Source organism: Hypanus sabinus, chromosome 4 (assembly GCF_030144855.1).
Source record: "Hypanus sabinus isolate sHypSab1 chromosome 4, sHypSab1.hap1, whole genome shotgun sequence".
Lineage (NCBI taxonomy): Eukaryota > Metazoa > Chordata > Chondrichthyes > Myliobatiformes > Dasyatidae > Hypanus > Hypanus sabinus.
In genome coordinates this window covers 109900591-109924768 of record NC_082709.1, presented here as the reverse complement: position 1 = coordinate 109924768, position 24178 = coordinate 109900591, and the positions used below count along the sequence as shown (strand labels likewise).

Sequence of the window (24178 nt, the reverse complement as noted above, 5' to 3'; positions counted from 1 at the left end):
GGAAAAGAGTATATTCGAGGTTTCAGCCCTGTTCTCTTTTCCGTAGATGCTGCCTGGCCTGCTGAGTTTTCCCAACATTTTGTGTGTTTTAAATGAAATTTGAATCCATAATCTTCTGACGCAGAAGAAATGATCAGAGGAACTGAGTTGGTGACACTTCACTAACTGAACTGCATTGACTTTTCTTTAAAATTCTGCTTGCTATGCAATAGTGTCTTGAGATCAAAAGTTCCAACTGTAAAACTGTGAGGGAGCTTCTGTTGCAGAAGCAAACACGCACATTCAAATTATCCACTGCGCATAATGGGGAACTGAGCTTCGGGGAAATACAGGTTTAACTGAAAACTCCACCCACCGATGCATAAACCTAACCCATTGTTTCCCAATTCACTCTGCTTCACTCTGTCGACACTAAAGGAGAGAATATGGACGGTGCTCGGAGGTAAGTGAATGGAGGTAGTACGAGGGAAAAACAAGAATGGAATGCAGTATGGAGTGTTATGGTTACAGAGGAAGTGGAGTGAGTACAGACTATAGGGAGAAATCTCATTGATGGGTGGATTGTGAAGCCAAGAGTCCGTCTTATCATACTAGAGGCCTGTTTAATAGTGGACAGAAGCTGTCCTTGAGCCTGTCGGTACATCGGTACGCGCTTTCACGCTTTTGTATCTTCTGGTTGTGGGGTGGAGAGGAAGAGAGTATACCTGGAGTGGGGGTGGTCTTTGATTATATTGGCTGCTTTACTGAGGGACCAAGAAGTGTAGACAAAGTCCATGAGAGAGAGCTGGTTGTCATGATGCGCAGAGCTGTGTCCACAACTCTCTGCAGGTACTTGTGGTCTTTGGTAGGGCAGTTGGCACACCAGGCTGTAATCTGACCCAGCACAGGTAGCATCAAGAGAATGGTATACCACAACAGGGTCACACTGATTTTATTTGTCCTCCTGAGGAAGTAAAGGTGCTGGAATGCTTCTTTTTGGTCATGGGATTGTGGTACTGTTAGCAACGAAGGAACGCAGTGCTGTCAATTATGCTATCTCTCAGCTGAGATGATACTCCAAATCACTGTTGGCTTTCTCAGTTAGATGTAAAAGATCCCAGGACACTACGTTCAGCAAGGATATGGCTTCTAGGATTTTTAACCTGCTGCTACCACCAGGGGTTCCCAAACTCAGGTCAATGGACCCCATGTATTGATCCATGGCATAAACCCCTGCTCTGCCACTTTTGTTCACTTGTTCTGATTGTACCACAGCACAAAGGAATCTCCCTGGATGGGACTCCCCAACCCATCCTGTAGTGCTGCTTGGGAATGGGGAGATCCCAGGCCTACCCCTGGATGCAGGGCATCTTTGTCAGTAATCCAGAGGAAAGAGGCAACCCCTGAGGGGGTGATTAGAAGCAGATATGTGTGACCGCGTCTCGACAGTACAGGTACTGTAATTGTCAGAGGCACCTACTGCAGATCCTCAAAAAAGTTATCTCCAGCAACTTGCGCCAATAGACTGGCAACAAAACACTGATTTGGCAACATGAGTTCATATCCTAGCAGGGCTTTTGGGGAATTTACATCCATACTGTGGCGAGGATTCAGTTCATGATGACAGGTGAGAAAAGCTGGTTTAGCTCAAATGCCGTTTTTATTGCAATAAGCATGAAAACAGACCGGGTGCCATGACCCGGGGGGAGAACTGTCCATACAAACGGGGGAGGTGATCATCACACACCCCAGTTACAGTCAGGGTGGCCCACAAACACACAAACTGTATAACCCGAGCTAAAATGTAATTATAAATGAACTTGAACAACCCGCCATAATCCCAGAAACACATTTTAAAACAATAACAATAAGTGGCGCTGGCTGCCAGCAATGCTGGGGTGAGCTGTCGACCATGCCCCCACCTGAGGTATCAACCATCCTGGCCAACCCCAGGTTCCACAACAAAGTCCAAGAGCCCTGCTGGAGGTCAACACTGCCACCTGGAGCACTGGGGTGTGCCTGGAGCCCCCACCCCCCAGGAGAGGCAAGAGGCAAGGCTTCCGAAGTGTTCTTCAGCCTGACTGGGCCGGTGGTGGTCAAAGGCCAATAGAGTGCCAGCCGGTCCTGATGCAACATGGCTGCATACGGTCAAGCACCTCTCCCGGCCCCTTCCAATGGCTTCCCGGTTTGGAACTTCCAGGAGGGGCAGTTGACCCATACTCGCTCCTCCCAGTAAAGTCCTGTCCCTGGCTGTGGGCATCGTAAACGCGTTGTTGGCGGCCACTGGCTGCACTTTGTTTCTGCCAAGCTACATCATGAACAGCCCACGGGCGCCCAGGTGCCCCAACCTGGCCTCTCCTGAACTGCTGCCCGGTGTGCCCACAATACTAGGGGGAGGTGGCGACCCCAGTCACACTGGTGCTGGCTGGGGAGGGTGGCAAGCTGCGTAGACAGGGTGTGGTTGAAGGGCTCCACCAGCCCACCACTTGGCGGATGAAGGGAGCGGTCTGTGTTTCAGTGATTCCCAGACACCTGCAGACCTCACCTAACACCTACGCCTCGGAGTTGCACCCTGGTCATTGTGGGTTTTCTCAGGGGTGCCAAAGTGGCTGAAGAACTCCTCTGGGAGTCTCTGAGCGCTGGTGGTGGCACTCTGGTCTGGGACTGCCTTTGCCGCTGGCCACTATGTGAAATAATCCATGGCCACGCGGGTCCTGGCATCAGTGCAAGGATAGGGGCCCAGGACGTCCACCCCTACGTGCTCCATTGGGGCCCCACCAGGTACTGCTGAACTGGTGCCCTAGACTGGTGACACGGCCCTTCTGGGCCATGCGAGCGTTTCAGCTGTGCACCAACACCTCCACGTCCTGTCCCCAGGCCAACAGAAACGTTCACACAGCTTGACCGATGCCTTTGCCACCCAGAGATGGCCGACACCACCAGCCCATGCACCGACCGCAGCACTGTGGCACAGAGCCCCCGGGGGGTTACCAGCTGTCACTGTGGGGTGCCTGCTAATGATGGAACAGCAACCCATCGCACACCTTCGGAGTGGCCCACTGAGAGTGTGGGGCTTTGGTCTCCCGATCCAGGACGGAGGCCTCTGCCCACTCCTGCCATTGTCCCACACTCAGCTGCCCGCTCACCACGGGATCACTCATCTACTCGCCACGCGGCGGCTGTTGCTGGTCCATGGCGGGGAGGTCAGCCTCGCCTCTGGCTGCCACCTGAAGTGTCACCACCACCACTTGCTCTTGTCTCCGTGCCTCGAGGCGGCGACAGCAGTGACACTCGGTGACCTCACAGGGACGGCGAGAGAGGTCGTCGGCGTTGCCATGGTGCCCGTCAGCACGGCACTCTATCTCGAAATCATAGACCTGGAGATCCTCCAACCGCCAGGGGCCATGGAAACTCAACGGCCAGGTCAGCGACGCATGGGCCGTGCGAAGCAGGAAGATGTGGGCGGAAGTGTCGGAGAGCCTGGACCACGGGTGACACAATAGTTCCGTTCGGGGTGGCTCAGGGTGCGGCTGAAGTTCCCCTTGGTCCCCCTCTGTGACAGCACTGCACCGAGACCCCCATTGCTGTCGACAAGGAAGGGGTGCGTTGGATCGGGGTAGGCCTGCTCTCGGACCTGGGGTGAGTGCAGCTCGGAGCTGATCTGAGGCGGCAGTGGAATTGCCGGCCTGGGCGAAGGGTTTCCCATTCCTGGTGAGCCGGTGCAGGGGCCCGGCGATGGTGCCGACAGTAGTGTGATGCCGGCTCCAGAAAGCTGAGAAGCTCGGAGACATCGCGGGGCGATAAGCCGTTCCCTGACTGCCACCACCTTCTGCAGGGCCGTCAACGCTCCCTCCGCACTCACCGATGCCCCAGGAACCTTGTCTGAAGCACAGCGGGCAGCATTTCACAGGGCTGAGACGCGGGTTTGCCTGGCGGATGGTGAGAAAGACCTCTTCCGAGTTCCACAGGGCGTCATCAACACTTACTGCGTGCACCAGGAGGTCGTCCAAATAGGTGGCCGAGTTACTCTGTGATGTGTGGGCCGGAACCCTCTCGGTCAGTTTCTCGAAGGTGGCTGGACTATTACATAGCCAAAAGGCATTACCCGGAAGTGCCACAGCCCTTGTCCAAAGGTGAAGGCAGTCCTGGACCGGCCTCTGGGGCCAGTGGTCACTGCAGAGATCGAGAGAGCTGAACCAGGGTGAATCCTCGATACAGTCCAGGGCATCATCGATCCGGACAGTGGGTAGGACTAGAAGGACTAGAAGTGGGTCACGCCATTGAGATGGCAGTTGTCCACACAGAACCGCCATGACCTGACTTTCTTCTGGACCAGCACCGCGGGGGCTGCCTGTGGGTTGGCGGAGAGCTCGACGATGCCAGCCGCTGCCATCTCTTTGATCCGCTGCTCAACTGCCTGGCGAGGGTGAGGGTGTTGATGTAGGTTCAGACCAGCCCTGTGCCTCTGCAGTCCTCATCCCTGACTGTGAGGGTATCGAGGTGCTGGTCCAGCAGGTCCTTCAGCTGTGGCCGCTGGTCGGAATCCAGGCCCTCACTGCTCCTCCCATACCACCACAGCCCTCGTACTGCCTCCACGGTCTCGCTGGAGGATGGCGCAGTGCTGCTGCTGATGTCGTCATGCTGTGTAGATGTGGTTGCTGATAACGGGCACGGTCTCGCTGGAAGATGGCGCAGTGCTGTTCCCGATGTCGTCGTGCTCCATCGATGTGGTTGCTGATAACGGGCACGGTCTCGCTGGAAGATGGCGCAGTGCTGTTCCCGATGTCGTCGTGCTCCATCGATGTGGTTGCTGATAACGGGCACGGTCTCGCTGGAAGATGGCGCAGTGCTGCTGCTGATGTTGTCGTGCTCCATCGATGCGGTTGCTGATAACGGGCACGGTCTCGCTGGAGGATGGCGCAGTGCTGCTGCTGATGTCGTCATGCTGTGTAGATGTGGTTGCTGATAACGGGCACGGTCTCGCTGGAGGATGGCGCAGTGCTGCTGCTGATGTCGTCATGCTCCATCGATGCGGTTGCTGATAACGGGCACGGTCTCGCTGGAGGATGGCGCAGTGCTGCTGCTGATGTCGTCATGCTGTGTAGATGTGGTTGCTGATAACGGGCACGGTCTCGCTGGAAAATAGCGCAGTGCTGTTCCCGATGTCGTCGTGCTCCATCGATGCGGTTGCTGATAATGGGCACGGTCTCGCTGGAGGATGGCGCAGTGCTGCTGCTGATGTTGTCGTGCTGTGTAGATGTGGTTGCTCATAACGGGCACAGGCTCGCTGGAGGATGGCGCAGTGCTGTTCCCGATGTCGTCGTGCTCCATCGATGCGGTTGCTGATAATGGGCACGGTCTCGCTGGAGGATGGCGCAGTGCTGTTGCCCATGTCGTCATGCTCCATCGATGTGGTTGCTGATAACGGGCACTGTGAGCTGCGTTGGGGTGACCAGTGGTGGTTGTTTCTGCCCCCGCCTGGTCCACTCACCAGAACTGCCCTAGGAGAGCCACGGCCTCAGCACCGAGGTAGAGTGTTGCCCCCGGCACATCCACACCGCCCACCCCCCCGCCCCAGCGGGACAGCAGGCCCAGGCCAATGATGCAGGACTCCCGGATGGAGGTGAGCCACACCTCGTCTCCACTGCGATGCGCAGCCTCCTCATCCCTCTCATCGCTGCACAGTCACCGGTGACCGTCGTCAGCTGGACGACGTCGTTGTCCACCCGGGCGGGGATGCTGGTCCGTGTTGGGGAGAACACACGGACGGACGATACTGATGGTTGATCCCCGTGTCCACCAATGCACGGTATCTGATGCCCCCCGCCACGCGGTCCACGTATAAGCCCTGCCCTTCGCCCAAACGGCCCACCCGGAGGGGCAACAATGGAGGGATTCTGCCGGAGGACTCGAGAGGCGCTTCCCTCACGGCACTGTCTGCTTGATGCTTCCTGATGGCTGCTCTGACCTGTGGCGTGGTTCTGGTGAGGGACAGTTCCAGGCTGCACGGCGGGGCCAGTGCGGAGCTGGTCGTACCTGTCTCATGGGCCCCTCCTCTGCCTCGGTGACACAAGCCCAGCTCGTGGTGTGCAACACCTTGGGGGGCTATAATTGATTCTGCCCTCTCCACCTCCACCAGAAGGGTGGCAACGTCAGGTGAACGTGCTGCTGGAGACGCTCTGGAGGGCATGGAGGGCGTGCTCTTCCTGGGCCGCGGGAGGGAACCGGGGGGTAGCCATGCCAAGCACAGTGGCAGAGATCTGCTGCAAACACCCTCAAACCTCCTCCCGTGTGGCACCGTCTGCTGCACATTGCCTCCCTCTGCTCCAGCACCCCCGCGAGGGCCCTGTGGTCACGCTGCTCCGCCGACAGTAGGCCGAGGTGAGGAAGTTGTGCCGCTGTCTCGGTGGGGCTCCCCCCGTCGTGCCATGTGGCACCGTCTGCTGCACCAGGGAAGCTCCAGGAGGCTAGTACCATTGTACCTGGGGATCTTCAGGGTGGACCGTGTGCTGTGAATTCCTGAGGCCGTTGAGCTGCATCTTGCTGTGGTGGCAGTGACGGTACCTCCCACGTTACCCGTCCTCCCGTGGCTGCAGCATCTTGTGTGACGCGGTGTGGGTTCCCCGGCGGAGGCCGGTGATGCACTGTACAGTGTCCCCTGGGTACACTCGTCCCATCGGGGTTCCCCGGGGGAGGCCGGTGATGCACTGTACAGTGTCCCCCGGGTTGGGGAGCCTGGGTACACTCGTCCCTTCGGGGTTCCCCGGGGGAGGCCGGTGATGCACTGTACAGTGTTCCCTGGGTACACTCGTCCCATCGGGGTTCCCCGGGGGAGGCCGGTGATGCACTGTACAGTGTTCCCTGGGTACACTCGTCCCATCGGGGTTCCCCGGCGGAGGCCGGTGATGCACTGTACAGTGTCCCCTGGGTACACTCGTCCCATCGGGGTTCCCCGGGGGAGGCCGGTGATGCACTGTACAGTGTCCCCCGGGTTGGGGAGCCTGGGTACACTCGTCCCATCGGGGTTCCCCGGGGGAGGCTGGTGATGCACTGTACAGTGTCCCCCGGGTTGGGGAGCCTGGGTACACTCGTCCCATCGGGGTTCCCCGGTGTGGGCCCCGGGGGAGGCCGGTGATGCACTGTACAGTGTCCCCCGGGTTGGGGAGCCTGGGTACACTCGTCCCATCGGGGTTCCCCGATGTGGGCCATGGGGGAGGCCGGTGATGCACTGTACAGTGTCCCCCGGGTTGGGGAGCCTGGGTACACTCGTCCCATCGGGGTTCCCCAGGGGAGGCCATGGGGGAGGCCGGTGATGCACTGTACAGTGTCCCCTGGGTTGGGGAGCCTGGGTACACTCGTCCCATCGGGGTTCCCCGGGGGAGGCCGGTGATGCACTGTACAGTGTCCCCCGGGTTGGGGAGCCTGGGTACACTCGCCCCATCGGGGTTCCCCGGGGGAGGCCGGTGATGCACTGTACAGTGTCCCCTGGGTTGGGGAGCCTGGGTACACTCGTCCCATCGGGGTTCCCCGATGTGTGCCATGGGGGAGGCCGGTGATGCACTGTACAGTGTCCCCCGGGTTGGGGAGCCTGGGTACACTCGTCCCATCGGGGTTCCCCAGGGGAGGCCATGGGGGAGGCCGGTGATGCACTGTACAGTGTCCCCTGGGTTGGGGAGCCTGGGTACACTCGTCCCATCGGGGTTCCCCGGGGGAGGCCGGTGATGCACTGTACAGTGTCCCCGGGTTGGGGAGCCTGGGTACACTCGTCCCTTCGGGGTTCCCCGGGGGAGGCCGGTGATGCACTGTACAGTGTCCCCCGGGTTGGGGAGCCTGGGTACACTCGTCCCATTGGGGTTCCCCTGTGTGGGCCCCGGGGGAGGCCGGTGATGCGCTGTACAGTGTCCCCCGGGTTGGGGAGCCTGGGTACACTCGTCCCATCGGGGTTCCCCGGGGGAGGCCAGTGATGCACTGTACAGTGTCCCCTGGGTACACTCGTCCCATCGGGGTTCCCCGGGGGAGGCCGGTGATGCACTGTACAGTGTCCCCCGGGTTGGGGAGCCTGGGTACACTCGTCACATCGGGGTTCCCCGGTGTGGGCCCCGGGGGAGGCCGGTGATGCACTGTACAGTGTCCCCCGGGTTGGGGAGCCTGGGTACACTCGTCACATCGGGGTTCCCCTGTGTGGGCCCCGGGGGAGGCCGGTGATGCACTGTACAGTGTCCCCCGGGTTGGGGAGCCTGGGTACACTCGTCCCATCAGGGTTCCCCGGGGGAGGCCAGTGATGCACTGTACAGTGTCCCCTGGGTACACTCGTCCCATCGGGGTTCCCCGGGGGAGGCCGGTGATGCACTGTACAGTGTCCCCCGGGTTGGGGAGCCTGGGTACACTCGTCCCATCGGGGTTCCCCGGGGGAGGCCAGTGATGCACTGTACAGTGTCCCCTGGGTACACTCGTCCCATCGGGGTTCCCCGGGGGAGGCCGGTGATGCACTGTACAGTGTCCCCCGGGTTGGGGAGCCTGGGTGCACTCGTCCCATCGGGGTTCCCTGGGAAGACACAGTGCTTGCTTCCCAGGCTCTCCCCCAGGTGGGCGTCCTGTCTCCGGGAACCTGGCCTGGGTGTGCGGGGGAGTTATACTCCTCGGTCCCCGACTTACTCCCTGGGCTTTATGGTGCTTCGTCCGATGTTGTAGCGCTTCAACCTCACTGTCAATTTCTAATCCCACTCCTGACACCAACGTGGCAAGCATTCGGTTCATGATGACAGACGAGAAAAGCTCGTTTAACTCAAGTGCCGATATTATTGCGATAAGCACAAAAACAGACCGGCACTATGACCCGGGGAGTGAACCCACAGTCACATACAGACGGGGGAGGTGATTATCACACACCCCGCTTACAGTCAGGGTGGCCCCCACCCACACAAGCGAATAACAGTAAAACCCAAACTAAAATGCAACAAAAAATGAACTGGAACATCCCACCATAATCCCTCGAACAAATTTAAAACAAGAACAATAAGTAGTGCTGGCCGCCAGGAATGTCAGGGCAAGCTGTCAAACACGCCAACCACCAACCCCTCAACCCCGGAGCACCACACTATAATTAATTAAATCTGAAATTTAAAGAGGTTTATATCTGTAAAAGTATCTGTAATAATGACCTCAAAATGATCAAACTGTTATAAAATCTATCTGGTTTATTAATACAATCATAGAGTACTACAGCTCTTTGTCCCAGCTATTAATCTGCCCAATCCTATTGACCTGCGCTGGGACCAGAGACCTCATACCCCTCCCTTCCATGTACCTATCCAAACTTCTCTTGCATGTTGAAATCAAACCTGCATCCACCATTCCCACTGGCAGCTTGTTCCACCCTCTCACCACCCTCTGAGTGAAGAAGTTCCTCCTCGAGTTTTCCTTAAACATTCCTTAAACCCATGACCTCTAGTTTTAGTCTCACCCAACCTCAGTGGAAAAAGCCTGCTTGTATCTACCATATCTATACCCCCCATAATTTGTATATCTCTATCAAATTTCCCCTCATTCTCCTGCAGTCCGGTGTATGAAGTCCTAACCTATTCAATCTTTCCCTATAATTCAGGTCTTTAAGTCCCAGTAACATCCTTGTAAATCTTCTCCGCACTTTTCAACCTTCTTGATTTCTTTCCTGTAGGTAGGTAACCAGAAATGCACACAACACTCCAAATTGAGCCTCAATAACTTCCTACACAACTTCAACATAACATCCTAACTCATGTACTCAATACTTAGATTTATGAAGTCCAATGTGTCATACAACCGCATCTACTTGTGATGCCACTTTCATCAAATTATTCCCAGATTCCTTTGTTCTACCACTCTTCTCAGTGACCTTGTCTGCATTAAATTCCATATGCTATTTTTCAGCCCATTTTTCCAGCTCTCTTTAGGACTCTATTTACCTGTGACGCTACTTTCAAGGACTTATGGATCCATATTCCCAGAAACCTCTCTTCTACTGTACTCTCCAGTGCCCTACTGTAACCCATATATAGTCCAGGACCTCACTGCTGCTTCACCTCACTTCTACAGACTCAGTGTCTGTCTCTGAGTACATACAGATGCAAAAATACATTTAAGATCTCCTTTATCTCTTTTGGCTTCATAATGTCCAGTCTCTCAAGTCGTCAAGTTAATGCATATATATATATATAAAACCATATAATGTATACAGGAACAAGACAATGTTTCTCCAAGCCAGGGTGTAAAGCACAGTAGTACACATAATGCTTGATGACTTATGAAGGCAAGGATAAAATCTATAGATGCATCACACACAAATAACAAACTAAAGTGCATTAATATTAAATATTGTAAGGTACGGAACATATTAGCCAGTGACACCTCGAATACGATGTGGCAGGGACTTCAGAAGCCTAACAGTCTGGGGGAAGAAACCATTTCCCATCCTGACCGTTCTTGTTTTTAATGCATCAGAGTCTCCTGCCTGATCAAAGTCAAGTCAAGTCACTTTTTATTGTCATTTCAACCATAACTGCTGGTACAGTACACAGTAAAAACGAGACAATGTTTTTCAGGACCATGGTGCTACATGACACAGTACAAAAACTAAACTGAACTACGTAAAACAACACAAAAACTACACTAGACTACAGACCCGCCCAGGACTGCATAAAGAGCACAAAACAGTGCAGGCATTATAGTAAATAATAAACAAGACAATAGGCACAGTAGAGGGCAGTAGGTTGGTGTCAGTCCAGGCTCTGGGTATTGAGGAGTCTGATAGCTTGGGGAAGAAACTGTTACATAATCTGGTCGTGAGAGCCCGAATGCTTCGGAGCCTTTTCCCAGATGGCAGGAGGGAGAAGAGATTGTATGAGGGGTGCGTGGGGTCCTTCATAATGCTGTTTGCTTTGCAGATGCAGCGTGTAGTGTAAACGTCTGTAATGGTGGGAAGAGAGACCCCGATGATCTTCTCAGCTGACCTCACTATCCGCTGCAGGGTCTTGTGATCTGAGATGGTGCAATTTCCAAACCAGGCAGTGATGCAGCTGCTCAGGATGCTCTCAATACAACCCCTGTAGAATGTGATGAGGATGGGGGGTGGGAGATGGACTTTCCTCAGCCTTCAGAGAAAGTAGAGATGCTGCTCGGCTTTCTTTGCTATGGAGCTGGTGTTGAGGGACCAGGTGAGATTCTCCATCAGGTGAACACCAAGAAATTTGGTGCTCTTTATGATCTCTACCGAGGAGCCGTCGATGTTCAACGGGGAGTGGTTGCTCCGTGCCCTCCTGAAGTCAACAACCATCTCTTTTGTTTTGTTCACATTCAGAGACAGGTTGTTGGCTCTGCAGCAGTCCGTTAGCCGCTGCACCTCCTCTCTGTAAGCTGACTCGTCATTCTTGCTGATGAGACCCACCACGGTCGTGTCATCAGCGAACTTGATGATATGGTTCGAGCTGTGTGTTGCAGCACAGTCATGGGTCAGCAGAGTGAACAGCAGTGGACTGAGCACACAGCCATGGGGAGCCCCCATGCTCAGTGTGATGGTGTTGGAGATGCTGCTTCCGATCCGGACTGACTGAGGTCTCCCAGTCAGGAAGTCTAGGATCCAGTTGCAGAGGGAGGTGTTCAGGCCCAGTAGGCTCAGCTTTCCAATCAGTTTCTGGGGGATGATTGTGTTGAATGCTGAACTAAAGTCTATGAACAGCATCCGAACGTATGTGTCTTTTTTGTCCAGGTGGGTGAGGGCCAGGTGGAGGTGTTCCTGTGGCTCCTCCCACGACTCCGGTATAAAGGCGATTGGAGGCACAGACCCTTCCTCAGTCTCCAGGTCATGTGATGCTCAGTGATGGTCACTTGCTGCTTGTACTTTCATCCAGCCGATAAAAGCCTACCTTAACCCACGTCTCAGAGTTATTGATGGTGCATCATTCTGGACCAGTGCTCGGCTGCTCCTGTACCAGATGGAGACACAACTTGTCAAGATGTTCTCAATGGTGCTCCTGTAAAACGCAGTTAAGATGGTGGATGGGTGGGGAGACCTTGCTTGCTCCAATCTGCTTTAGGAAGTGGAAAGTGTATGGTACTTTCCATATGAAAGCACTGCTGTGCTTTCATGTTCAGAGAGCTGATATTAAGGGACTAGGTGAGGTCATCTGTGATATTAACTCCCAGGAAATTGGTGCACTTAACTCTCTCTGGAGGAGCCATGTATTCACTGGGGGGGGGGGGATTTTTCATCTGCACCTTCCTGGAATCTACAATGATTTCCACGTTCAGGCTTAGGTTGTTTTTCTCACACCAACCCACCAGCCGCAACACTTCCTCTGTGTACTCTGTCTTGTCATCATTCTTGATAAGGCCAACCACTGCTGTGTTATCCACAAACTTGATGATGCGGTTTGAGCTGAATCCTGTGATAGTCATGTGTCAGTGGTGTGAACAGCCTTGGGGAGCGCCAGTGCTCAGCGTAATGGGACAGGAGACCTTACTGTCCACACAGACTGACTGTGGCCTTTCTGCTAAGAAGTCTTATTCTATTCTGGGTCTAAATGTGACTCCAGATGCACCTCCTTAGTTTTGGATAGACTGTACGTGATGACATTGTCAGTGGAGTTCCCATTGTGTCAATTAAGAACCAGACAGGTTCCTAGACAGAACCAGAATCAGAATCAGGTTTATTATCACCTGTTGTGAAATTTGTTAACTTAGTGGCAGCAGTTCAATGCAATACGTAATATGGAACAAAATAAGGAAATCAGTAAATCATTACAGATTCTGATTCTAAGTACATATGTATATTAAATAGTTAGATTAAAAATAGCGCAAAAACAGAAATAAAAAAATAATGAGGTGACGTACACAGGTTCAATGTCCATTTAGGAATCGGATGACAGAGGGGAAGAAGCTGTTCCTGAATCGCTGGGTGTGTGCCTCCTTCCTGATGATAACAGTGAGAAGAGGGCATGTCTTGGGTGATTGGGGACCTTAATAATGGACGTGCCTTTCTGAGACACCGCTCCTTGAAGATCTTGGATACTACAGAGGCTAGTACCCATGATGGAGCTGACTAATTTTACAACTTTCTGTAGCTTCTTTCAATCCTGTGCATGGGCATGTCCCTTGCCCCCACCCTCCATACCAGACAGTGATGCGGCCTGTCAGAATGCTCTCTGTCAGTGATGCAGCCTATCAGAGTGCCCTGTCAGTGATGCAGCCTATCAGAGTGCTCTGTCAGTGATGCAGCCTATCAGTGCCCTGTCAGTGATGCAGCCTATCAGAGTGCTCTGTCAGTGATGCAGCCTATCAGAGTGCTCTGTCAGTGATGCAGCCTATCAGTGCCCTGTCAGTGATGCAGCCTATCAGAGTGCCCTGTCAGTGATGCGGCCTGTCAGAATGCTCTCTGTCAGTGATGCAGCCTATCAGAATGCTCTCTGTCAGTGATGCAGCCTATCAGAATGCTCTGTCAGTGATGCGGCCTGTCAGAATGCTCTCTGTCAGTGATGCGGCCTATCAGAATGCTCTCTGTCAGTGATGCAGCCTATCAGAATGCTCTCCACGGTATATCTGTAGATGTTCTTGAGAGTTTTAGGTGACAAATCAAATATCCTCAAACTCCTAATGAAATATAGCTGCTGTCTTGCCTTCTTTAAAAGCTGCATTAATATGTTGGGACCAGGTTCAATCCTCAGAGATCTTGACACCCAAGAACTTGAAACTGCTCACCCTCTCCACTTCTGATCCCTCTATGAGGATTGTTTCATGTTCCTTCGTCTTACCCTTCCTGAAGTCCACAATCAGCTTTTTGGTCTTACTGACGTTGCAGCGACACCTCTCAATTAGCTGGTATATCTTGCTCCTGTATGTCCTCTCGTCTCTGTCTGAGATTCTGTCAACAATGGTTGCATCATCAGCAAATTTATAGATGGTATTTGAGCTATGCCTAGCCACAAAGTAATAAGTCTAGAGAGAGTAGAGCAGTGGGCTAAGCACACACCCCTGAAGTGTGCCAGTGTTGATCATCGGCGAGGAAGAAACATTATCACCAATCCGCACAGATTGTGGTCTTCCGGTTAGGCAGATGAGGATCCAATTGCAGAGGGAGGTATAGAGGCCCAGGTTCTGTAGACTATCGATCAGACCTGTGGGAGTGATGGTGTTAAATACTGAACTATAGTCAACGAACAGCATCCTGACATAGGTGGTTGTATTGCCCAGGTGATCTAAGGCTGTGTGAAGAGCCGTTGAGATTGTATCTGCTAGAGACCTATTGTAGCGATAGGCAAATTGCAATGGGTTCAGGTCCTTGCTGAGGCAGGAGTTCAGTCTAGTCATGACCAACCTCTCAAAGCATTTCATCACTATAGATATGAGTGCTACTGGTCGATAGTCATGTAAAACTTGCCAATCATACCAGGACGGCTTGTGAACACACCTGGTGTGATAACTCTGAACACATTCAATCTGAATTTAGTTGATATATTTACTCTAAAAGTTCTGCTGAACCATTGCAGCATACTTTACTTTCTCTCATCCAGGCAGTGCTCCTTGATGTGGTGCCGTGACCAGTTTGCACGTGGGGGCAGCACACTAGAGTACTGGTGATACGCAGGAGCCTGTAGGTGAGTATAGAAAATACTTTTTTTTAAAACTCCCATTCATGATAGCAAATGAATTCTCTTGGCACGATCAGAAAGTCTTACACTTAGCTCACAGGTCTTTCAGGCGTCTTTAAAAGAGAGAGCCTGTGGGAGAAAACCACGGACAAGATTTAGATGAGGAAGGATGGGAAGAGGTTCAAATGGAATATAAACACCAGGGTGAACCGGTCAGATTTATAGCCCATTCTATGCCAGGCAGGGGACTTGATAAACACCCTTTATGCGTGTGGTTGGTCCTGGTTCTCTGTCTATGATTGTGATTGGTTACGTATCATAGAAATGTCCAGCACAGAAACAGGGCCTTCTTCATGCTGACTGATGTCTGTCAATGTTAATCTTCTCTGCCTGTATTCATCCTCAAGTTTCCTTTCAAATCCAAGTACTTGCCCAAGCACTTTGCAAAGATAACAGTATCTCCTCCAAGAACAGCTTATTCCAAGTTTTCACCTCAGCTTAAGCAGGTTGAAAGAGTTGTAGGCGTGCCCCTCCCTGTTAACCATTTGCTGCTCTGCTTTTAAGGCATAATTCAAATGAGGCAAACTATAGGTGCTGTCACTGACTGCCGGGGAGTGGTAAAGAGCATAGAACTGTACACAACAGGAACAAGCCCTTCAGCCCACAATGCTGGTTAATACCCCATACCTTCTGTCTGCACATAGTCCATGTCCATCCATTCTCTCCATAATCATGTCCTATCTCAGATCCTCTTAAACATTTTTGTCATATCTGCATCACCACCTCCCCAGGCACCTTGCATAGAACACTGACCCTTCACCTCTCCTTTGACCTTTACCCCCTCTCACCTTAAATGCATGCTTCTAATATTAGACTTTTTGACTCTGGTGAAAGGATACTGGCTGTCTACTCTTAGCTACAGTATCCCTGACATAATTCCACAAACCCACTCTTGGTTTTGCCTCAGCCTCCAGTGCTCCAAGGAAACTTCCTCTCCTCATTCTGCATTTAGGGAGCCTCCTGGTAACCCTCCCCAGCACCCTCTACAAAGACTCCACGTTCAAGTTCAAAGCAAACTCATTATCAAAGTATATGTACTACATACAGCCTTGAGATTTAACTTCTTGCTAGCAGCCACAAAGCCAAAAAAAAACACATTGGTATCCACGAGAAAACCCCACACAACGAAGAATGACAAACATCCAATGTGCGAAGGAAGAAGAAATCACACAAACAATAATAAAAAGCAAACAGATGAAGCACAGAGTCCCTGAAGGTAAGTCCACAGCCACAGAGCCAGTCCAGTGCCGAGTCGGGTGAAACCAGGCAATAACTACTCCCAAACCTGGAGGCAGGGACCCGAGACCCCTGCAGTGCCCGCTCAGTGAGGAGAGTGGAAGACCGGTCAAATCCAGGCAGACGGGATGCGCTGAGGTGAGGGATCTTGGCTGACACTGAGAACTGAGCCCCCACCCTCCACCCCATACAGCGGGGTGACCAGACTGAATGCAGTTGCAACATGACCTCCTGACTCCAGAACTCGGACCCTTGAGCAACAAAGGCAAGTGTGCCATATCCCTTCCCCACTACCCTATAGATCCACGCAGCTAGTGGCAGGGGAGCCATTTGCACGTCACCCAAGAACCCTTTGCACATCAACAGCATTAAGTGCCGTGCCATTAACTGTGTACTTTCCATTTACATTTGACCTCTCAAAGTGTCTGGACCAAACTCCCTCTGCCATTCCTCCGCCTAACTCTGAAGGAAGACAGATTGGGTGGTGTATGCACAGAATGCAATGACAAAATTAGTTCCCACTTTTCCTTAATACCAATCGAAACATCTGCATGGAAGCCCAGTTTACCCATCAGAGTCATTTGAAGCTGCCATTGATTGTTGTCCTATAAGCAATGCAACCCTCCAGAGCAGGAATTGCAAGCTGACTGCAAGCCTGGATGCCGGCACAGTGTGAAGTCTGCCTGTCAACCAGCACATTCCTGCTGGAACCGAGACTGTACCAGCATTGCATCGCCAAGCTTGGTCAGAACATTCGCAATTCTCTTTCATCAAGGCTTCTCCAGCACTTCTTACATTATAAGTTTACCTTATTACCCTTCTTCTGAATGACTCTTAACATCATTTATTGTTAAGTCTTAAAAGATTCCGACCAGCAGGCTCTTCCTCTGAGAATCATGTTGACAGTTCAACTTCAGTTCAACTCTGTTTTGACATCCGCAAGTGTTTCTCCCAGCTTTGCTTAAGACTGTATCTTCAAATATGTCCAGAATAAACCATCATTTATTTTGCAAAAGATAAATGAAAGTTGTTTTTGCCTCTCTGAAACAATTCAGAATTTTTCAATACAACAAAGCTTAACAACATCTTTTTCTCCCGTTCTGACCACCCTAGCTGTCTCCCTCCTCTCTCCTGCAGGCTGTTGACTTTTTTTTTGCCCATTCCTTTCAGTTTTTGTTGTTTTTTTTTACTTTAAAACATTAAACTAATTCAAGGGAAGACACGAGAGACCTAAATGTGAGTCTAACTTTGCGCCAGGTGCACACGTATCATGTGGCAGTGTGATGATGTTTGCAATTCTCATATTTAGACATATAACCCGTAATGAATTACTTCAATGAAAAAGAATGCTTCATCAACATACTTACAGTATTACTCAAGTATTACCAACGTACTAAATGCACAACAGTCCACCCTGCTCAGCTATAAACCAGGAAGAGTGTAGCTGTTGAGTTGTTGGGTGTGGAGGGCGCTGCATTGCGATACGCAAGGAGGAAACTGGCGAACTTCTGATTCAGTGTCAGTGTTGTGTATTCTGCTGACATTACTTGTAGTGCGTTCTTTAGACTCTGGCCAAACCTTTCCACCAAGCCATTTGTAGCTGGCTGGTACGGTGCAGATGTAGTATGTCTTATTCTATTCATTTTCAGGAATGATTGAAACTGTTCTCCAACAACCTGTGGTCCATTGTCACTGACTAAGTGTTTGAAAATATCAGTCATTGTGAAGAGGCTTCTCAACACATCAGCAGTGTGTGAGGCTGTAGCGGAGGCAATTGGGAACGTGTCTGGCCACTTTGTAGCTGCATCCACTGCTACCAAGAAATCTGTGCCATGAATATCCAGCAAAATCTACGTGAATCCGCTACCAGGGCAGTGCAGGGGATCACTCTGCCAAGGTAGTGCAGGCCATTCCCAGGGACGGAGAGGCACTGCTCTTGGCGCCTTCTTGGTGTGTTGGCATCCTGAACAGTGTATGGAAAGCTGCTCGATCTGCTGATCTGTCTCAGGCCACCAGACAAAACTTTGAGACAATTGCTTTCATTTTGACCATGCCCAGCTCTCCAATATTTTATCTCTTAGCTTGAATGGTGACAACAGCTGTCGATCCCACATAAGGCAACCCCTGGTAAAAGACAAGTTCAGCTGGAGTTCCTGCTGCCCGTTCCAGCCACTTTGGGCAGCCGTGTGCATCTGAGACAGTGCGGGGTCTTTTCTGGTTTCCCTTTGGATCATCTCTGCCGTAACATGGAGACTTTTGATTTGGATTAGGGAGAATACGTCAAGAGGTGTCTTTATTTTGTAATTTTTTCTAGTAATTCCTTTTCCAAAAGTAAATGGAACAATCCATCAGCAATTCCAGGATTAGTCGTCCTCTTGAATTCAATCTTGTAACTGTCTCCTCCAAGGAACGGAGCCCATCTCTGCAATCATACTGCAACTGTTCTGGATTGATAATGGATACTAGTGGTTGATGATCAGTCATGAGGGTAAACCCTCTCCCATACAAGTATTGGTTGAAATGTTTTACACCCCAAACTGGGCACGAGCCTCTCTGTCAATCTGTCCATATCTCTTCTCTGCAGCACTGAGTAAACGTGATGCAAGTACTATGGGGTTTTCACTTCCATCACTCATAACACGTAACACGTCTGCATCTATACCGCAAGGCATGTTTCACTGGATGATGTAGATTATAATATGTGAGCGCAATGTCTGATGTCGCCTTCTTGAAAGGCATCTCACACTGCTTTGCCCATTTTCATTTCTTCCCGATCTGTAGTAATGAGTTCAAGGGGTGGAGCACAATAGCCAAGTTTGGCAAGAACCTGCTATAGTAATTGACAAATCCTAAAAAGGACCACAATTGTAATATATCCCTTGGCCTTGGGGAATTCACCACTGCTTGAATTTTCTCAGCACTCTTGTGTAATCCTTGTGCATCAATACTGTGACCACAGTAAGTGATGCTTGGTTTAAAGGATTCACACTTGTTGATTTGTGTTCTGAGCACATAATCTTCTCATCTTTTTAACAGTTTCCTAAGGCTCTGGTGATGCTCCTCGTCATCCTTACTGGTAACAGTGATGTCACCCAGGTAACACTGAGGCCTGGGCAGCTTTGCAGTACCTGGTCCATAACTTTCTGCCAGAGTGCAGGTACAGATGCTACTCCAAAAGTAAGCTTATTATCTGATAAAGCCCTTTGTAGGTGTTTATGGTGAGAAACACGCTGGGCCCCTCTTCCATCTCCATCTGTGGAAAGACCTCAGCTGCCCACTTTGCTGAAGTGTTTCCCTCCAGAAAGGTTTGCAAATATATCCTCTATCCTGGGCAGAGGGTATTGACCTACTTTCAGTATTAGGTCAATGGTGACCTGAAAATCACCACAGATCCTAACAGATCCACTCTTCTTGGCTACTGGGACCACTGGCATTGCCCATGGGCTTCACTCAACCTTGGAAAGGATTCTTTCAGCCTCATGTGATCTAGATTACTGGCTACTTTATCATGGATGGTATGAGGAACCAGACGGGCTTTGTAAAATTTAGGTGTGGCATTTTCATTTAACACTATTTTACCTTTGACATGTTCGATTTTCCAATGCCATCCTTGAACACTACTGTGGCGTCATTCAGAACCTTTCTTATTTTGCTTTCGGTTGACTCTATTGCAGGCGATGTGGCTTGCAAACGGAGGATGAATCTCCAATCAAGTTGTAGTTGTCTCAGCCAACGATGGACCTACAATGTTGGCCCTCCTGTTTTTACCACATACAAGCCCAATATGTCATATTGTTTGTTGTATTTCACTGTTATTAATATTATTCCCACGGGAGTTATCTTTTCACCAGTAGAAGTTCTGAGTCAGATATCTGCAGGCTTCAGTTTAGTATCTTTTAAATGCCATTCAAACTCACTTTGTGGAATGATTGAAACAGATGAGCAAATGCCCAATTCCATTTTAATTAATTTAACATGCACTTCTGGTCTAAGCCATAGTGCTTTCTGTTGTTAGTTTTCACACTGTAAATCTCAATGGATACTATCGAGAGAGTGCAGAGGAGATTTACAAGGATGTTGCCTGGATTGGAGGGTGTACCTTATGAGAATAGGTTGAGTGAACTTCACCTTATCTTCTTGGAGTGACAGAGGATGAGAGGTGACCTTATAGAGGTGTATAAGATGATGAGAGGCATTGATCGTGTGGATAGCCAGAGGCTTTTTCCCAGGGCTGAAATGGCTAACACGAGGGGGCATAATTTTGAGGTGCTTGGAAACAGGTACCAAGGGGGTGTCAGGAGTAAGTTTTTCCACACGGAGAGTGGTGAGACTGTGGAATGTACTGCTGGCGGAGGTGATGGAAGCTTACAATGGAGTTTTTTAAGAGCCTCTTAGGTAGGTACATGGAGCGTAGAAAAATAGAAGACTATGTGTTAGGGAAATTCTAGGCAGTTTCTAGAGTAGGTTACATGGTCGGCACGACATCGTGGGCTGAAGGGCCTGTGATGTGATGTACATTTTGTTCTATGTTCTATGCAATTCTATGCAGTCCTGTCACAAACAAGAGAAAATCTGCAGATGCAGGAACTCAGCAGGCCAGGCAGCGTCTATGGATAACAGTACAGATGACGTTTTGGGGTGAAAACCTTCAACAGGAATGGAGAGGGAAAAAAGAGAAGTCATTAAGAAAGTGGAGGAAGAAACACAAGGTGATCGGAGTGGGGGAGGGGTGAAGAAGGGGTCGGGAAGTTGATTGGTGAAAGAGCTACAGGGCTGGAGAAGGGGGAATCTGATAGGAGAGGACAGAGGCAATGGATGACAAAAAAGGGAGGAGTACCAGAGGGAGGCAGTGAAGAGGGGAGGAGATAAGGTGAGAGAGGGAATAGGGGATGGGGAATTGAGAAAGGGTGAGGCCATTGCCAGAAGTTTGGGAAATTGAAGTTCATGCCATCAGGTTGGAGGCTACCCAGATGGAACATTGGGAGACCGCTGAGAGAGGGAGAAGGGGATGGGGAATAGTGAAGGGGGGCCATTTCTAGAGGTATGAGAAATTAATGTTCAGGCCATCAGGTTGGAGGCTACCCAGATAGAATATAAGGTGTTGCTCCTCCAACCCGAGTGTGGCTTCATTATAACAGCAGAGGAGGCCATTGATGGACATGTCAGAATGGGAATGGGAAGGGGAATTAAGATGGGTGGCCATTGGGAGATCCCACTTTTTCTGGTGTATGAAGTGTAGGTGCTCTTCTAAATGTAAGCTATGTTTTCTCGTAAGATTCCACAAACCAAATAATTTCTCAGTGTATCATTCACTGCATTATCGAACTACAATGCTCAATCTCTTCAATTCAGGCCATGTACACTGAAATGGATGCCCTTTCCTTTTGATTCTGCTTATGAAACCTAAAGCATTCTGCAATCCACAATGGCTTTAGTTCTAAATGTTCCTGCATTACTTTTTTCAATATCAGCAAAGATCAATTTTGCTAGTTTGGTTGGAGCAGTTAAACTTCCAAGCCAACTGTAATCCTTTAAACCCAATGCACTCAGCAAAATTGCTATTGGTTTGTCATTGGCTATTTTATTTGATGCAAAATATTGTTCAATTTTCTCAGTATATAAAATTCAGTTATCTGTTGTGTAATCAAATGTGTCAATCTTTCCAATGTTACCAGTCACTTCTGTATTTTTATGATTAATATCAACTGATATTCACTCTTTATGTACCTGTTAATTCTTCCAATTGCTGCCTTTTTTAAAACTCAACTGTCTCTGCATTTGCTCCAGTGTGCTGTTCTTTTACTCGGACATTTTGCTGCGCTTTATGTTTTGTGACTTAAACAAGTCGGTATCAGTCTTGGGTTCGTTTTAAAAATACCTCATCACCACTGTTATCTTTTGTAACTTCATAACATTAAACTAATTCAAAGGTGGCCACGGGAGTCGGAAATGTGTGTCTACCTTCGTGTTTACTTTAAGCGAGGCGCACATGTATCACGTGGTAGCGTAATGACATTTGCAATTCACGTATTTATACATATAACCAGTAATGAATTATTTAAACAAACAAGAATGCTTAATCAATATATTTACAAGATTACTCAAATATTATTGAAATATTAAATACACAACAGTTTTGTCCTCTCAACTCATCATTGTTTACTCCAACTCTTCTACTTTTCAAGGTATTATCCACACAGTCACCCCTTTTCATCTAATACTGGTGATTCCACAAACAAGGAACCACACAGCTTCTCCTTGCAGCAGATTTGCTATCCATGCCCTCTTATTCCTGAGATTCTTTAGTTAAAAGAGCCTTTAACTACTTTGTGTCTGCATTGCCGTACTGGAGTCCTTCAAGTCTACTTAAAAGCAATTCATTATTACTTTCTTGATCATTTAATACATTGCTGGATACAAATGGATAGTTCATAACTGACATATTTAATCTCAGGAAAGCTTCAATTTAGGAGGATACACAATTGGTAACATCTCCTGAAAGAAAGCTTGATTGTTTAATGGGTAGAAAGACAATTACAAATGAGGAAATCTGACTGGTAAGCAAGCGTACAGGAATTATTGGGGAAATAAACTACATTGCTTGCTCTTCTTTCATTTTACGGCAGAAGAGTCAAGAAAAATGTTGTTAAATTTTGTAAATTTAGCCTGCTGCTTGAAGCTACTTTTCTTCCTTTGGTCATTTCTTTTTCAAATGCTTTCCTTTTTGTTCATTTTCTTGCCTGTCAAAGTAATATTTTTTAACAATTGTATCTCTTTATTTTGAAGGATTTCTGGTGATTTTTTTTTATCCCTCCACCAAATTCCCTGAAAATAAAATTATTGCTGTTCATGGAAGCTTTCTACATTAGCTTACTGTTAGGACAGCTTGACAGTGCAAACCATAGCCTACAAAAGCTTGCTGTAAATCCATCCGGTCCTGATGAAAGATCTCGGGCCGGAAATGTCTGTTTTCCATAGATGATGCCTGGCCTGCTACGCTCCTCCAGCATTGTGTGTGTGTGTGTGTGTGTGTGTGTGTGTGTGTGTTGCCTGTAAAGGTCACACTTCCTTTGTAGGAGTCACATTTCCTTAATTTGCTTTGTACAGACAGTGCTCTTTACAACCAGGGTCACAAAGCAAGGGATGTTTCTTCACTGATATTTCTTTTCGTGTGCAAAACACATTTCCTATTCATAAAAGTTGTTTAAAGAAGCACATTTAAACCTTATATATGTCATTTATTTTATTATAGCAAAATGTTGATCATCTGGCATATGATTGTTCAAAAATCTTGATGGCTTGGCAGCTTGTCTGGCTGTCAGTCCAGAGTGTGAATTTTAAAACAGGAGTACAGACAGAGGCAGGGCTCAGGAGTAGGGTGGGGCCTAAAGCCCAGACCATGGTTCAGAACTGAGGCTGCGATCCGGAACCAGCAGGGTTCAGGAGTAGGGTGGGGCCTAAAGCCCAGACCATGGTTCAGAACTGAGGCTGCGATCCGGAACCAGCAGGGCTCAGGAGTAGGGTGGGGCCTAAAGCCCAGACCATGGTTCAGAACTGAGGCTGCGATCCGGAACCAGCAGGGCTCAGGAGTAGGGTGGGGCCTAAAGCCCAGACCATGGTTCAGAACTGAGGCTGCGATCCGGAACCAGCAGGGCTCAGGAGTAGGGTGGGGCCTAAAGCCCAGACCATGGTTCGGAACTGAGGCTGCGATCCGGAACCAGCAGGGCTCAGGAGTAGGGTGGGGCCTAAAGCCCAGACCATGGTTCGGAACTGAGGCTGCGATCCGGAACCAGCAGGGCTCAGGAGTAGGGTGGGGCCTAAAGCCCAGACCATGGTTCAGAACTGAGGCTGCGATCCGGAACCAGCAGGGCTCAGGAGTAGGGTGGGGCCTAAAGCCCAGACCATGGTTCAGAACTGAGGCTGCGATCCGGAACCAGCAGGGCTCAGGAGTAGGGTGGGGCCTAAAGCCCAGACCATGGTTCGGAACTGAGGCTGCGATCCGGAACCAGCAGGGCTCAGGAGTAGGGTGGGGCCTAAAGCCCAGACCATGGTTCGGAACTGAGGCTGCGATCCGGAACCAGCAGGGCTCAGGAGTAGGGTGGGGCCTAAAGCCCAGACCATGGTTCAGAACTGAGGCTGCGATCCGGAACCAGCAGGGCTCAGGAGTAGGGTGGGGCCTAAAGCCCAGACCATGGTTCGGAACTGAGGCTGCGATCCGGAACCAGCAGGGCTCAGGAGTAGGGTGGGGCCTAAAGCCCAGACCATGGTTCGGAACTGAGGCT

The 24178-nt window shown here is 50.1% G+C and overlaps 1 protein-coding gene across 1 annotated transcript in view; it reads left to right on the top strand.

The window, feature by feature from the left end:
• Positions 1-420: 420 nt before the first annotated feature.
• rubcnl (rubicon like autophagy enhancer) overlaps positions 421-24178 on the top strand; it is a 111860-nt gene continuing 88102 nt past the window's right edge. Inside the window, exons 1-2 of the mRNA XM_059966144.1 lie at positions 421-442; positions 14523-14606. The gene's annotated coding sequence lies outside the window, so the exon portion shown is untranslated. The remainder of the gene's footprint in view (positions 443-14522; positions 14607-24178) is intronic.